This window comes from Candoia aspera, chromosome 8 (assembly GCF_035149785.1).
Source record: "Candoia aspera isolate rCanAsp1 chromosome 8, rCanAsp1.hap2, whole genome shotgun sequence".
Classification (NCBI taxonomy): Eukaryota; Metazoa; Chordata; class Lepidosauria; order Squamata; family Boidae; genus Candoia; species Candoia aspera.
This window is the reverse complement of record NC_086160.1, coordinates 47202115-47219791: the sequence shown is the minus strand read 5'-3', so window position 1 is coordinate 47219791 and position 17677 is coordinate 47202115.

Sequence of the window (17677 nt, the reverse complement as noted above, 5' to 3'; positions counted from 1 at the left end):
TTACTGTTATATATTTAACATGGATTATGACCAGCTCAGGCCTCCTAAAATACTAAATGGCTAGTTACTTATTGTTAGCAGACAATCTCAGAATACATCTGTGGGGGGAAGAAGTGGGAATGGGATTTGAGGGTTACTAGTCTGAGAAGAACACAAGTAGCTGCTACTTCATTTGGTTGGGTGGAGTAGAAAAGGAAGAAGCAAACATTTTTCATGTAATTGTCAAAAACTAGGGTTAATGCATAGAGATAGGTTGATCCCCTGCCACTAATCATTATATGTCTGAAGCACTACTGCAGAATGAGTGTGTGGGAATGGTCCCCCTGCCCCCTAACTCCATGTTTTGTCAACTCTATGACGGAGTGCATGCATGAAGATTTCATCTTACAAAACTGAGCATATATTGGTAGGATACGTTTTTTAAATATGCTAGAGTACAGGAAAATGATGTTTCACTAGTCCTAGTCTTAGACAGAGTATGATAATGATATTAGCTTATCTGGGGTGTCGTGAAATGATAGTTGGTGGTTATTTGATTTAATATTGACTTACTTTAACTGCAAGGGAAGGAGGCAGGAATTTGTTAGATTTTTGTCAGAGCTGCTAAAATTACATGACCAGCCTTGGATGTTTTGCAACCTGACTTGAGGGACCACCTTTTGCTGTTCAGCCTCAAGGAGCAAAATATCCTGACCTAGCCTATCTGTGACATAATTTCTCCTGAATATTAGATTTGAAACAGCATTTCAGAAAAAAGATCAAAGCATACACTACTTCACCAAGGTATTTTTGCAGTTTCCAAGTGTGTATTCATAACTTTCTTATGAATGCACAGGCTGTAGTACAGTATATATGTAACACTGGAAATCCCTGAAGAATAATCTTGAAGTGCTGTTTTAAGACAGCCAAAGAAGGTTTGAATCTTCACTAAAATATCGAAACACTTCAATGCAAGATACTTTTAAGAGCTTTTCTTGAAGAATCCAGCCACAATTGCCAAAGGAAATTAAATTTAATAACCTGCAGTACCTGAAAATAACTTAAAATTGCCTAAATTATCACGAATAGTTTTCCCATTTTCATAACCCATATTTACTTCCATTTTATGTCAGTTGTTATTTCATATTGAATTTAACATTTCTTTATTTTTCTAAGTAGGGTCTTGAGGCTGTTGGTGCTTACCAGCAAAAATGATTTTATTGTATGAAATAGATTTTGTACTCATTATGGCCTAATGTAAGAATGGGCTTCTATTCAGGCCTTGAATTCCTGTGTTTAGCTCTGGAATAAGAAGAGTTCCACCCCAAGACACTAGCAATTATTGGTCTATAATTTACTTTTAACCCCATGGTCACTGGTGTCTTCTCTTGCAATTGTTCATGAAGTCTTGCTTCTTTTCAGTTCATGCTTCAGGCGATCCCTAAATAACTACTGTTCCTTCTTTTATGGCAATTTGTCCATAACTGGATTGTTTTGTACTCATTTTTTGCAGCCAGTGCTTCTTTTGCAAATGTAATTATAACATTCTCTCCGCTAAAGAGGAAGAGACTGGTTTATGCCATGTAGAATAACTATCTTTAAAAGTTATTAAAAGCTGAATATTTAAGTAACTTAACTTGCTACATTGTGATCAGATCTGCCATTTGATGTATTAATTATTCAAAACAAGTTTTGATGAAAGAATATCAGTTTCTCAAATATTTATTTATTAAATTTATCCCTGCCCATCTCCTCCCATCAGGGAACTCTGGGCAGTATATATGTATAAAACTATGGTTATTTATTGTCCTTATTTATTCGGTCATAATCTACTTTATTTTCATTACTGATTATTCATAAACTCTGTATTATATTTCCGTAAAACAGCTTATGATGCAATGGTGTTGCCCTCTAAAGGCCCCTAAAATAAATTAAAAATAAATTACATATTCACCAGCATATAATGCTTATTTAACTTGATATTCCCAAATATGTCTATAAAAGCTCTACTGATACAGATCTTCTGCTGGTAAGGCTCCAGCAGCAGTATAGAAAAAATACTTTGGGATTTTTGAAGGTGTGACCTGGGACCCACCAGACGCTAACCCTAATTTCAGTTGTTCTAGTGGCATTTCTTTAAAAAAAAATCTGAGAATATAATAGTGCTGGTTAATATAAAGTATTCAAATAGTCAGATTCTACTCCTGGTGATTTTATAATGTTTTCTTTGTTGCAATAGGAAAGTGGTTTTGCACTACCTTCTTTAGGGTTTGTTTGTTTGTTTTTATATTTACAATCTTAACCACAGCTCTAGGATTTCCTGATGGTCCCACATCAAAATAATAGCAAAGTAGTGGCATCTGCAGGATCTTGCTGCTTTTGGAGAATGGCAAAAGCAGTATTGCATCATTGTGCTACAAACTCCACCCATTTTGGGCAAGGGTGCAACCTCATGACGCATATAGGAAAGGGTTGGTGCATACATTGCAATACCCACAATGCTGGTTTCCCCCTTGCCACCTTCTGCAGATGCTGCTGCGACCAAGTCCTTTTTGAAAATGGCCAGTGTCAGTTAGGTAAAATATATGTAATAAATTCACTTACACTGCTGTCAACCAACAGAGAAAAAAAGAGTAAATGTTTCTCAGTTTTTGTCTAATTTGCAGCAAAGTGGCAGATCACACAACAGTTGTGATGCCACTGACTAATTTTGACTAGCTGAACCTCAAGTAGAAATACTCTGCCCTACACATTAATTCCCTGCTCATGAATATCTAATCAGATTAGAATTCTGAAAGCAGTAAAAAGACAGAAAGCATACCAAGCAGTAAACAATGAGAATTTTGTATTGATTTGTCCTTATTTCAAATATGTTGTCCTCTTAATTAAAACAACAACTTACAAAACTGTCTCCAATATTTTTTGTCTTCTATATATTTCTGGTTTTGTGCAATCCATATCATATCAGCTGTCAATAATATAAATAAAGCTTTACATCTGTATCCCAAATTTGCATTTAAGACTTAGTAACAGATATCTTTTTTGAATGTTAAATTTCATTCCAGAATTACTCTTCTATCACACACACACACAAACATAAACAGAGACACATATAAAAGAGTCTGCTGTTCTCTGACATCTCCTGTGCATATTCAGATCTTTTTATATATTTTTAATGTGTAGTTAATACAGTACTTTGGTAGATATATTCAGGTTCCAATAAGTACAATGTTACTTCCAGAAATTGCAGCCATATAAGAAATGAAGTATGTAAGGATTGCCTATTCTAAAACACCATCAGACTCATGAGCAGGATCACAAAGATATCTGATTTATTAAAGAATAATATGCAGGATCACAAAGAAAGCTGAGAATGAAAAAAGCATGCCAAATGCAAACTAAAAACATTCAGTGCAAATAAGATCCCTTCCCCCGTAGAATCTTCCCAAGCTCACAATCCCAGGTGCTCCTAACGGCTTCTGCTGGTTCGCGGGAAAAGTCCTTGAGCAGAACACATAACCCAAACACATTCCATTGAAATGAACATAGATACAGAGCTTGGCACAAGGTTTCCCAGCAGCTCCCTCCCAACAGAAACGCGCGTCAGCACCATGGCATGTGAAACGCTATGATGTACAGTGCACATCGAAACAGTGAACATGACAAAGTACCACTGATACATAGTTTGAGATGGATTCAGTAGATTAATCGCTATGTTTTTCTAAAAAATTCAAGTATATTCTTATTAATTTATTTATATTTTATGTGAAACCTTATGTGAAGCAACTATAATAAAAAGCTGGTATTCCCATTTCCCAACATTTTTAATTACATTATTTTCATAACACATTTGCATATTAAATCCATTGCTACTCTATAAAAAGCTGGACCAAGGTCTCCAGCTGCATGTGGTTCATTTTGAAATATTTTAGGATTAGTCACAACTGTTCATATACAGAATAGAGAAGCCAATTTTCCCCATATTTTCTATTGTCACCATATTGCCTTCAAAACATAGCACAAGTACAGGAGAGTAAACAACAGGAAATGTGTGAAAGAAACATTTTTGACAGGCACAATGAATCCACCCTTTGAACACAGGAAGTCTTGAAATACTGCCAATGTGAATAATTGTCCTGGATGGGAAAAGTAAAGGCAAATCAAAACCAAAAGAAGAAGAACTCAAAGTAGACAATCTACCAGAAGGAAAATAATAATAAGTGGATTCATGTGGCAGAAGTAAATTCTGCATCAATTTAAACTATATGAATGAGCCTATTGTTATAGGAAGCAGTGTCCTTCAGATCAGCAAGAGTTGGAAGTGACTGAACAACCATCTGTATACAGTATATCCTTAAAAAGTATGCATTTCTAGTGTACTTCTAATCACATCTTATTCTAAAATATACATTTCTAAAAAAGAAAAAGTGGGCATATTTTTGAACTGCATTGAAAAATATGGATGTGAAAAATCCAAAGAATAATTATTTCTAACCTTAAATGTTATCAGGAAATGCAGAGCAGATCTTTTCATATAAGAATTCGCACAGATCAGATTCCTCAAGGATAGCTAAGCAATACAGCCTATGACTGCAAGTCAGAAGTTAGAAACAGGCTATCCCAGGATAGGTAGCAGAAGGAGCAGACAGCTCTCAACAAATGTCGAAACTAGTTTCGATGTAGTAGCACTCATTTACCAAAAATCTCTCTCCATGATAAGAACATAAAGCCAGCAAAACTATCTACTAATGTGATTCAAAGCTCAGGAATGGGCATAGCTCAGTTGTAGAAATCAGACAATCCCATTTCATTTTCTAGCCCCAGTTAAAATAGTCACAGGAGATGATGAGGAAGACTACTATCTGAAATCCTGAAAAAACAGTGCCAGTTACAACAAAATAGCCTTCCAACATGCTGTCTTGCAATTTCCATTGGCTCCAGCCTAGGAGTATAGGAGAAATAGCTTGCAAGATGTGGAGGGTAATTGTTGAGGCAAGACTGGAGTAAAAATAGTGTGCTGGGTAGATCATCTGACCAAGTATGAGACAACATCCTTTGCATTACATTAGCTTTCCCAAACGTTCACATTCTCCAAATATGTGAGCTTCAGTTTTCAATATTCCCAGCTATGTCTGAACTGGCTGGGGAATTTTTGAAACTGATATCCATACAATTGGAGGATGCCCAGGTTGGGAAATACTGTTCTATATAATTCAGTTTCCCAGACCTGGCATCATCTGGATGCATCAGGACTTGTAATTCCAACACATCTGGAAGGCAGTAGGTTGCAAGGGCTGATAGAATCCATATGTGGGTAGTTATAGGAAAAAAATTCAAAAAGGGGGGTCACTATTTAGGAGCAAACAATCATGTGATTGTTTTCAGTGCTGAACCAAACGCTGTGCACTGCACACAAACTACAGGCAGGCTGAGCTCTAGTGCAGACAAGCCCCAAGTGTCATTAATTGCAAACACATTTCAAAACTAGCTGAATAGAGCCTTTGCAAGTTACTAAGCCATTTCCTTCTGATACACTTGTTCCTCTAGGAGGAAATGGTTTGGAATAAAGGGGTCTCATGTCTTGATAACAAGCTATAAGTGTGACACCCACAATTAACTTCCATTCAAGACCCTAAAGAGCAGAGGTACTCTTATGTAAGCTAAAACCTTTGTATGAGCTGCCAGATTACAGCTTTAAAGGAAGAGTCAAGGAAAAATTAGCACAGAAAGAGTTACATCCTTTTCTGTGCATGACTAAAATCTAAGTTAACATGAAGCATCTGTTGTTTTAAAGATTTTGAGTTTTATTCTGTCTTCAGGATGGCAAAGGCATTTTTAGTATCAAGAAAAATATAGAGTTGAGCTAGTGGGAAGGATTGCTGACTGTCTTTTGTATAAACAATAAGGGGAACATGAATTGCCTTGGGCTCTTATTTCTTTTCTGTCCTTTTCATACTACTCTACAGCTTTTCACAAATAAATACACTGCCCATTATGGAGGAACAGCCAGCTGGCAGTGTTAGTTTGAAACCCATCCACAGACTACCTTGTAATCATTTCAGTTCAGCTGGAAAGATGGTTATTTCCTTTGGCTACTTTTGAAACATAAGCTCTTCCACAGTCCTTGGGGCTCCTCCTGGAAGTTTCTACCTATGACCCCTCTCTTTGAGGTTCTTGTAGGAGGTACAACCCATAATTTTTTGAGTTAACTGGAACCCAAACAAGAGTTCAGAGTGACATTGCCAGCTGAAAGCTAATTAGCTGTAACTGAGACCTGTAAAGGATAGGTTTATACTAACCACAACCTGGCATTCACAAAATAAAAGAATAAAAAATGAAACAAACTGACCTACCAACTCCTTTGAACCAGCATATAGACATAAGAGGTTCTTTTCTTCCCCCACACTGGATTACAGATCGAAGGGCACCTGTTCTTTCACTTAGATCATCTGCCATTAAGTTTGCCATAAATCAAGACTTCCTTCATCCATCCTTGCTACAGGTTCTCCTTTTATTCACATTGGCAAGCCAAAGGAATAAAGATTGGTGTTTGCAGACCAAAGCTACAAAGCCAGTAAAGCTAAATAGACTTCAGGGGTGCTTTTATTACTACTTGCTAAACTCCAGGCATACAGAAACTTCTGGTTTCTCTAGATGTGAAGGACCACATAGGTGAGTTCACTTTTTGTGGATGATGGATTAGAAGTTTCCTAATAATTTCCCCTCCTACTGATATATTGCCTTTCTATTCCATGGAGTTTCCTTGTTGTTGATAGTTAATACCTCCTAAAAGCTTGGATCAACTTCTGAACAGATCTAAGCTTACTTGGGTCCCCAGAGTTCTTGAGAATTAGGTTACTGAAACAGCAAGCTACCATGACCAGTATCTGATATAATCCTTCCAGCCAATCATTAATTAACTATTCCATCTGGGAGGAGATAAATACGTCTGAGTTACCTAGGCATCCAGAAGAAGAAAAACATGGTTTTCTACAAGTCTAAAAAAAGAAATGCAAAAGCCAGTAAAGGTAAAGTCCCTCAGGACTAGCTCAGCTCCTAATAACTTCATGGGCACATCCATATAACTTTACTTAGCAACAATATAGAAGTTTCTCCCATCATACACATACATTAATTACCTCCTCTTTCTTAACTCTAATGGGATGCAGTATGCCACTTTCCAAGTTCTAAAAGTTTCTCCAATTCTGAATACTGAAAATGACACCAATTTTCAATCAAAAACCCAGCTGTCCTGAACATTAACAAGCAATCTTCCTTAAAACAAAAGGAAAAAATTGTGTTTTTTTCAAAATAACCTTTTTAATCAGTTTCCAGATACGTCTCCACATAAGTATCTTTTTTGTGGATGTACAAATGACTACATTTCTCATCATTTCAATGGCATACTTTAAATGTCAGCAGTAAAGCTGAAATTCAATATGTGATAGGATAGGAAAAAAGATTGCAACAACTTTCCATTCCTGTGCAGCACATATTAATTTGCTTTTCCAGACCATTTCTGAGTTATTCTTTATTTGAATAGATATAACACAAACACACACACACACGTGTGTGTATTTCCACCAATAGCAGCTAATGTTAGGAACTTTGCAAACCTGAATTTTTCTTAAAATCTGAAATGTTTCTGGCTTTTTTTCCTGTTTCTTTTTGTTTAAATAATTGTTTCCATATTTTTGGCATCTTCTGGAGGAGATGTCAAATTGTTATGATTATTAGCTCCTAAAAATGAAGGTTCTTTCCATTAAGCTTCCATGTGGATCTCACCTAATTATAATAACTTCCTTTTTTATTATGATTCATGTATACCATTTAACCACTTCACTGAGGGAATGTATCTGAAAAAACAAACACAGACTTGATTAGAGCAGTGACAAGAGACATCTGTAGAGCTTCCATTGATATTTCCCACCAGAAAATCCAGCATGAATCCAAAAAAGAATAAAAGTGAGAAACTCTCTCTAGAGATGCAATCATAAAATAGCAGCTACCTCAACAATCAGATCTTAGCTATATGCAAGGGGAAGAAAAAGTTATACAGCTGAAACCACAGCCCAAATTCTATCAAAGTCTTACTATAATATTATTCAACAGGAGAAATTAGAATCCTGGAAAAGTGATTAAATATTGCATCCAGTTATGTAAACAGAACTTCCTGATGTTTGGTGTCTTTTTCTTCAGTTTTGATTTGTGTTTCTGTAGTAATGCATCACGTGTCTCTTATTAACATATATACTGTAGTTTTCATTACCTTTCAAAGCAAGAGGCAGCAATACTGTATATGTAAGCCCATGGGCCAAATGCAAGTCCCAGGTGCATCATAAAGATTATTATAATATAGAGAAAGTGATCCTCCATTTTAATGTATTCTTCTATTTCCCCATTGTATGTAGCCAAATGGATCCCAGTTCCAGACTCCAAAATGACAGTAAAGCACAATTTGCGTCTCCTCAAAAACTATCCAATGCCCTCTGTCTGTTCATGCCTTTTTCATTTTCATGTTGATTTTTGGTAATCCTGCAGCAGTAATATTTCAATATTCATGCATATTAAAATGGGTTCTGCAAGAAAACATAACTCTGCCCTCTAGAAACCAAGGGATTCAAGAATGAAATTAACTGATAGAACAGCAGGCACTGAGTCTGTCCTAAATCCAGTTCAAAATCTCCAATTTTATATGACTTCTGTTATTAAAGCTCGTATAATTTTGTAACAGAAAACCAAATAATAATAATAATAAATTGGAAGGCAAATATATTGAGCTGGATCACTATATAATCATATTAGGAAGAGATTCATTTAATTGAAAAGGCCAAATCTAAACATCTAAATGGTCCACCACAGGATCTGGATGGATTTTGGCAGGATCTTGTGGATTTTACCCAGCAATCTGGTAAGCAGTTCTGTTGATTGCAACAGGCAACAACCCAAGCTGTCAACATGATTGCTTCTGAGCAGCAGCTCTCTGCACTCTGATTTCAATTGGCCTCTTCATTTTTTAAGGAACTCCAAAAGATGAATGGCAGAAATGATACCTTGAGCACTGGGTGGAGAAAGACAAAAAGTGAATCTGAGCAAGCAGAGGTATGAACCCAAGTTTGGGCTGACATCATGGCAATAAAGGAGGTGAAGCATCACTACTTTTCCTCCTTTATTATGCTAGTGGAATGTTGACCAGCAGCCCTGTTTAGGGCTGTAATTTAACTCCCTATTATGGAGGATGGAACAGGTAGATCTCCCATTTGGCTTCTGTTACCATTTTGCACAGCATTTTACTGACAAAGTTGCTCAGATTCCTAAAATCTTGACTCCTCTTGAGCAAGATCTAATGAAGTGACTGGGTAGTGTTTTGTCATGTTATCTGGGTTCCTTTAGACCTGTGGATTCTAATGAGGGGGATAGTGTGCTCTCTAGAATGACCTGAACCATGTGAGTTCTGGATCCCTGCTGCCCCTGGCTGCTATGGGGAATTAGTAAAGATTATGTTGGCTGGATACAGAAGACTGACAATGTCTCTTTAGAAAAAAGGTTGATACCTGCAGCCTTGAAAGAGGACTTCCAGTGAGGGATTGGCAACTTGAGACATGTCTCCACAATCTCAGTAGTAGACTAGGCAGCATGGACCTTTTTGGGGGCTCAGGCAGGTCTCCTTAAAGCCCAGAAGTGTTCTCCAGATTAAGGAGAACCCCAGGAATCACCCCATCTGTTCTCTGTATGGCTGGACACAGCTAGAAGACCACAAAACAGTGTGTTGTGATCAACTGGTAAGCTAGCAGCCGGGAGGCAGGGTTGCCTCTTTTCCTAAGCTGTGCTGAAGCTCAGAATTAGACTTGCCTGAAGGAGCAGGGACAGCATTGAGGCAGAGATCAGCAGCCAGACAGTGAATTCTGGCCAGCAAAGACTATCCAGAAAAAGGAGATATTGTGAGATTGCCCACTTGTATTCCAGATTGCAGGAACTGAGGTTTTTGTGGTCAAATATGAGTCAAGTAGCTGGGAGTTGAGGGATTTCAACCAAGCTCACAGCCGTAATGTAGCCTATATGGACACAAGGTTTGCCAAGCCTCATTTCTTAATCACTTTTGGAAATCGCTTCTTAATTGCTTTTTAGCTATTAGCAACCTTTTCAATGACAGATTTTAGAGCACTGGGTAAGTCTTCAATCCTTAGCAAAAGAAGTTTTAAATACAAGTTTTAGGACTATATATATATATACATACATACATATACATATACATATACATATACATATATATATATAATCAGCAAAAGGGTGATTAGAACTTTGATTTTTCAAAAGTTACAAATGGACTAAGGATCCAGATGGATTTGAAATAAGATTATGAAATTAATTATAAAAATCCTTCCCATGGGAAAATGTTGTTTTGAATTCTAAAAAAAAAAAAGTGATAGGATGCAACAGCTTCAATTTCACTGTTGGTAGAAACATCTCCATCTTCACTAGAATCAACTTCTTCCACAACCTCCTCAGCCAGATGAAATATTTTAAAGCTGATATTTTCTGCAGTGTCCTGAATATCTTGCAGAATAGCTTGACAGGTATTATAAAAGATCTGTTTAAACTCACAGCGAAGCTCACAACAGAACTCTGAGAGTCTCCTTGAAATCCTCCATGTTTCAGGCAGTAGATTATGGCGCCCCCTAGATACTTGACTGTCAAACATAGGAGTTAATGAGTTAATGGAAAATCTCAGAAAGTTGTTGACACAAGAGAAAATATGCTAACAAGCAGCTGTCAGAGAAAGTGAACAGAAAACTGAAGATTCAAAACAGCAGATTCAATGTGTAGGAAAATGTTAAATCCTTCAAATTCAATACAAAAATGATAGCAGGGAGACAATTATTTATTCTCAATCCTCCTCAATATCCAAATGGGAAAACAAGCCAAAGCTTTAAAAGCTTTTAAAAAATTGAAAATTAATCCCCAAAATAACGACAAGCACCAAGAGAGATCATTTTTTCTTGCTGTAAAAAGTCTCTCTTAGGTTCCATAACTTTAAAAAATATATATAAATTGGGTGATTTAGAAATGAGGTGGCTCAACCTAGTGTCCCTTAAGGCTACAGCACAGCTTGGAAATGATGACGTCCCAGCCTCCCAGCAACTCTTACCCGATCAGTGCGAATGCTGGTTGCAATTCTCAGGCTGCAAATCACTGTTCCAGAGGACAAATGAGATGATTCTGAGCATTTTCTTCTGTGAGATTGCTCTTGAGCTTTGGGAAAAAGCCTGCTCCCCCCAAAAAACCCTGCTGCTGTCAGTTCTGTCTGCAGAGCTCACAGACACAGCTGTTCAGTCAGCCATGTCCCCACTGGAAGTTCCTCATCTCTGGTAACTCTTAATGGACTTTTGCTGACCAGGACTGAACAACGAGGGTTTAAAGATTTTTTTATAGATAAGAGATGAGATATGGGAAGAAAAAATCATTCGTTGTATTTTAAGAGAAGGTGATAAGTTACTAAAATTGTTTATACTTGTTATGAAGGAGAAAGTCATTTCTTTATATGTTTATTTTCTTTTTCTTTATTATATTCTTATTTTCTCTTTCCTTTCTCTTTTTCTTTCTATTCTTTTTTCCTTTCTTTTCTGCACTATTTTTATTTTTTTATTTTTTTCGGTTTAATATGATTAAGATTATTATAATTGTCGTACTATTAATTACAATGGCAGACAATGTACATGTTTTTTAGTTTGATCTTTATTATAGAAGATAGGAATGTATAGAATAGTAGTGGGAAGGAAGTAATTAAATAAATGTTAACCTTGGGGCGGAGTGGATTAGGAGGTTTATATTTATTTATTTATTTTTTACTATCCTGCCTTTATTATTTTCATAAATAAATCAAGGCAGTGAACATACCTAATACTCCTTCCTCCTCCTATTTTCCCCACAACTACAACCCTGTGAGGTGAGTTAGGCTGAGAGAGAATGATTGGCCCAAGGTCACCCAGCTGGCTTTCATGCCTAAGGTGGGACCAGAACTCAGTCTCCTGGTTTATAGCCCATTGCCTTAACCACTAGACCAAACTATATTTTTTCTCTTTCTTTTTTTTAAGGTAAGGGGAGGGAGTAATTGTATTTAGTGATTTTATATTGTGCCAATAGTATGATTTATAGAAATAATGTGATTTTGGTTTAATATAGAGTAAGGGACTGATTATGGAGATTGTTTTATATCCCTGCTGTTAAAAGTTGGAAGTCACCTCTTTCTGTAACCTTTAAAAAAATGTCTTGTGTTTTCACTCTTTTTTAGTTTTTTAAATTCTTTGTAGTTTTTTGTTTTTCTGTAGTTTTTATCTTTATCTGAAATCTAATAAAATTCTTATTTAAAAAAAAAGGAAATCCTTGGTAAAATGAGTAATTATAATAAGAAACTGAATCTGTCCATCCAAATCCAGTGCACACCTGTAGTGTTGATTTGTGACATCACAGGACAGTATAGCAACTGAAGGTTTTCTTAATGTTAGATGAAAAGCCATACCTGGCATAGTGCTCCTTCTATACAATTGTTAAAGTTTCTGACTTCTTTTGCAGCTTGACTTCAGACATAGAGTATGCTTTAAATCCACTTTTTACTTGATTTTTTAAGTCAAAGCAAACTTTGTTATTGGAGAAGACTCCTGAGAATACCATGGACAGCCATGAAAACAAGCCAATGGATCATCAAACAAATCCACTCAGAGTTCTCATTCAAGGAACACATGACCAGGCTCAAATTAGCCTACTTTGGACACATTATGCAAAGACCCTGCTCTCTGCAAAAGGCTCTAGTGCTGGGAAAGGTGGAAAGAAAGAGAAGAAGAGAATGACCAGCAGCAAGGTGGATGGACTCAATTATAGTGGCACCATTAGAAAACCTAAAAGACCAGGTTAGGGATAGATCATCATGGAGAAGAAATATCTATGTGGTCACTAGGAGTCAAAAACAACTTGATGGCACATAATAAATTAATCAGCTATCTGTATAAAATGATCACTGTCAGAACACATGTTTTGAATGCAGAATGCCAGACATTCACTCCAATTCTTCAATAATGTCCAACCCATATGGAGATGTGATGGCACAGGATGAGAAAGTCCTCCTCCTGAGTCCCTGAAAAACTGCTATCAGAGAAGGCAACGTAAGAATAGATGAACAAAATATCCTGATTTGTACAATGGTACTTTCCTAATCTCAATCTTGAAACGTATGCATTTTATCTTCTTAGACCTATTTCAGAATGAATGTTTTGAAATATATTCAAAACAAATATGTTTATGCTAGTCTGTTTAACTACCTCACTTACATGAATATTTCTATTTAAATTGTATGAATTGTAAGAACAAGCATTTGGGTTCCAAAACAGCCATAGAATTAACAAATGTAACATCTTGAAAGACAAAAAGATTTGCACAATTCTATTGACTAAAGTGCACACACATGCATGCACCTTTATTAAGCTCTATAAATTCAGCTGGGTTGAATAGAGATTGAAATCTTGGGGTAAAATTATATTTAGAGCTTTTCATCAATGAAACTTTTCCATCAGCTTATTTTCCATATAACATGCAAAGCACTGGGTGAAAGAAGACTTAGGCAGCTTCTTCCAGACCTTCTCTTCCTCCATCATTCACTCCCTTTTTGTGTTGCAGCTGTTTGGCAAAAACTTTGGTTCCCAGGTCAAATAGTTGCACCTTCCATTCAGTTTTATCTCTAACATCCTTGGGGTGGGGGAGAGAAATTCAAAATTAATGGAGGCAACTACAGTGCTCAACCTAGACCATGAAAGAATATGTTTGTTTTAGCTCTCCATCCAAGGTTCTGAGTCAGATTTGAGATGGAAAGAAGCCCAGAATTCTCAGTGTATTCACAGATTAAGTTGCATTAAATTATTTCATGCTTCAATACTGCTGCATATTGTCTGATGTCCTGTGAGTGCTGTCCCACTGTGCAGCACTATGAACGAGTCTATCATGCTAAACTCTGTTCAGGGCAGCATTTCATTAGTTGTTGTACAGGTGGGAGAATTTATACTTTATTGTCAAAGGGGGAGAATATTAATATGGTGCTGGGACACAGATGTGCGCCAACTCTAGCTGGGTTCACACTCTTAAACACTTAAGAAAAAAATACCTTTCCTAAGTGTCTTGTTGACAATTTTCAATGATGCATACCAACTGCCTCCATGAAGACAGTTCATTTCTGATTCTTCACCATGGATCCTTTGGAATGGTAAAAATATCAGCTACTGAGGTCACCTAATCCATGCAGCTCTCTCTGTTTAACAGATGAGCAGGTTAAGGCTGCATCATGATTGTAGTCTCTGTTGGGAAGCTATCTTTATTCAGGCACTAAGATTTCATTACGATAATTTTTAAGAATTCAGAAAGCTGTTCAAATTCCCCTTCTGAATCAAGTAACTACACACAAGCGTGACTGATACATAGCTTGATGTTCATGGAAATTCACTCTGACCAACTGAGTTTCACAGGCCTGATGCTTCAAGGAGCATTGATGCAGGGCAGCCCTTTGGAGTGCATTCTGACTGGAAGCCTGCCCAGATTTAACAATCCATCTATATATGGCCACCTCAGAACACAGCCGTTGCTGGCAACTACAGTAGTATTCCTTCTAATACAATTTCACATGTATATATCCTTTTAGTCTTGCTAATGGATGTGAAGCACAGATGTTGTAAGATTTATAATAGTGATCAACATTATTATTCCTATGCTAGGCTCCCAAATCAGTAAACAATAGCAGTCATAATGAAAGCTATATTTAGGGTAACAACAGAGTAAGTTAAAAGCCATCACAATAATACACAGGATACACAAAACAGAATTCTGGCAGGGAAGGGAGTAAATGACAAGGAATGTACGGTAGATTATACAACAGTTACAAACAACTCTCTTTGTCCAAACTCCTGTCTTGAACACTTTCCCAGAGAAAGACGCAAGTTAGAAATAACTAAGTACAATCAAGGTCATTTCCTAAATCAAATATTGCTTGTTACGAATAAGGCTGCAAAAGGTGATGTAATGTACATAAACCAACACTGTAAATTGCTTGCCTATAAGTTTTTGTCTTCTCCTTGAAGAAAACACCCTGTAGCTTCACATCAAATTAAAAAACCTTCAAAGCACTCTTCAGGTATTGGTTGTAAATTACCTGTAAATTGAGATCAAGGGGAAAAGTTTTTCTTACATCTAAATTGTAAATATAGAGAGCAAAGGAAAGACTAAAATGAGAAAGAATGTAGCTTACTTGAGGTGGAATGGCTAAAAGACAGGTCAGAAACTACACTACTAGTTGATCATTGGGTGACTTTCAGTGGACCTGTAATATTTTCTGTTTTCATTTATTTAAAGTAGCAATAAGGTTTCCTCTCCTACAAAATTAGGCAGAATGCTGACTTTGTAGTAATTAATCTATTTTTAATTTGTGTATAGAATTATACTTAAAGTATCACACGTTGATACTATGTCTCCTGGTTGAAATTAATGGTGTGCTAAAATTTCTCCATTTTTTAAAACAGTACTTTCTTGGAAACAGGATTCTTTTCCTTTTCTTTTCCTTTTCTTTTCTTTTCCTTTCTTTTGAAAGAAAATGTGAAATTCTCATGAGTGGGCTCTAGGGCTCTCATTGTGCAGTTGTTGTTCCAGCAATCTGCAGCCTCTCCTAATCCAGTTAAATTCCAAGGGGAAGACATTCAGAAATAATGTCTTCCACTAGTTTCTTCCACCTAAAGAAGTATGGTCAACCATATAAGCTGCAAAGTGATGCAGAGATTTGGAAGCACAAAAACAAAAAACAGTAATGTATAAAGCACAAAAAGAAAAGAAAAAAAATCTAAAGCTCCCTGAGAATACGATAGAAAAAGAAATACTTTTTTTAACTGGTAAGAAACTTCTTACAGGAAGTTGGACAATTAATTTCAGCTTGTTATTAGTTGATGTAGGTAGCTGACTGCACTTTCATCTGGATCCATCCCAAGAACTGTTTCCTATCTAATTCTACAGTATATGGTAGTTCTTAGAATTCTGATTAAAAACAAAGAAGATACAACTAGGATGAAATGTAAGACAACATATAGCTGCCACTCAAAAGATATTGAGTCCTGCCACATTTGATTTGCAAGCTCTCTCCAGGAAATTGTAAACTTAGCCTATTTTTCCTTTACTTTGTCCTATGAATTCTAAATCATAGGTGTTTTGGGGAGCTCATCACTGATGTGATCTGGGAGATAAAGGCATGGCTGGCAGATAGTCTCTCCAACGTAAAAACATACCAAAAAAAAAAGATAGGAGAAACATGCTGGATAGTGCATTCCATCTAAAGCATGTTCCCATAGGATTGTAATTAAGTCCCTGTCCTTCTTCCTGTACCTTGTGAAGTTTCCTTCTTGTACTAGTAGAGTCCTATCTGCTACATGAGTTTTGCTGCTAAGATGAAGTGGAGAGAAGCATAGAAAAGAAAAAATTATTTTCCCAAGGTTGCTTAGCAGCAGGAGTTTTACTGTTTTCAGTGCTCCAAGCACTGATTTGCAGCAGCTACTGTATGACTTGCTTTGTCTTTTTCCATTTTTCCTATTGCTGTTGAATAATTTAAGTAAATAATACCAATGCTTCTCACATCTCGGTTTTCTGCAGACTGGCATTTCCTCCATCTCCTCCTCTTCTATTCCATCAATTCAAAATGTGCTTGATCAATTATTTTTCTGTGCTATGGTAGTGTATCCTGGCAGCTTAGAACTTAGTCTTAGTTCTGTACATATTCAGTAGTGTTTCTAAATTATTGTTCCTTGCAGATACTGCTGAAATTAGAAAAAAATAGCAAAAAGTCAAGTATGATTATTTATTCAGTATATATCATGCTGCCCAAAATGAGTTTATTGTGAAATCCATCAGGTTTTCAACAGATTATCCACAAATTCACTATAGGCCAATATATTTGTATTAATAGCTATGCTTACATAATGAGAACAATCAGTTCTCTGATCATTGGATTCTGATTAGTGTCTCAACAGTGTTGCAGTCAAAATGGGACCACCATACAACGAGGAGGAAACTACATGGAATCCCAAGTTATTCACAAGTAGTTGGAAGTACATTAAGGGGGAATTTTTTGTTTTCTAGCCATGTAAGCTGAAGACAAGCTTCACTTTAGCTGTGGCAGGGGAAGAAAACATTACTGCTCATCTTCCATTACAATAGATGTCTCACTTTGTGGCCTAAAACACTTCCAAATTCAAGGTCTTCAAGCATGAGAAGTCACTTACAATGTCAAGAGTCAACAAAGCAGAAAATACAAAATTAATCCACTTTAGTAAACTAAAAGGGTTACATAGGCAGGTATCCAAAGGAATCCAAGATCAAGATTGGTTAATTTGGGGAATCCATGAGTCTGGGTTCATGGAAAGACTGAACAACAGGACCAAGGCATTGCTTTTCTGTAATGCTGTGCAACTAAACAAACACTACTCATATGCTTACATCTTCATGCTTATATCCTGACAACAGAATAAGGGTCTATGTGAGACTTTTTCTCTTCTTCCTACTTCTGGATAATGGTAGAACAAGGCTAGTATATGCCCAATCATTGCTGCCCATCTCAGAATCCTGAAAATATCCACAAGAGGTGCAAAGCATATTTTTAACACTAAACATTTTTAATGTG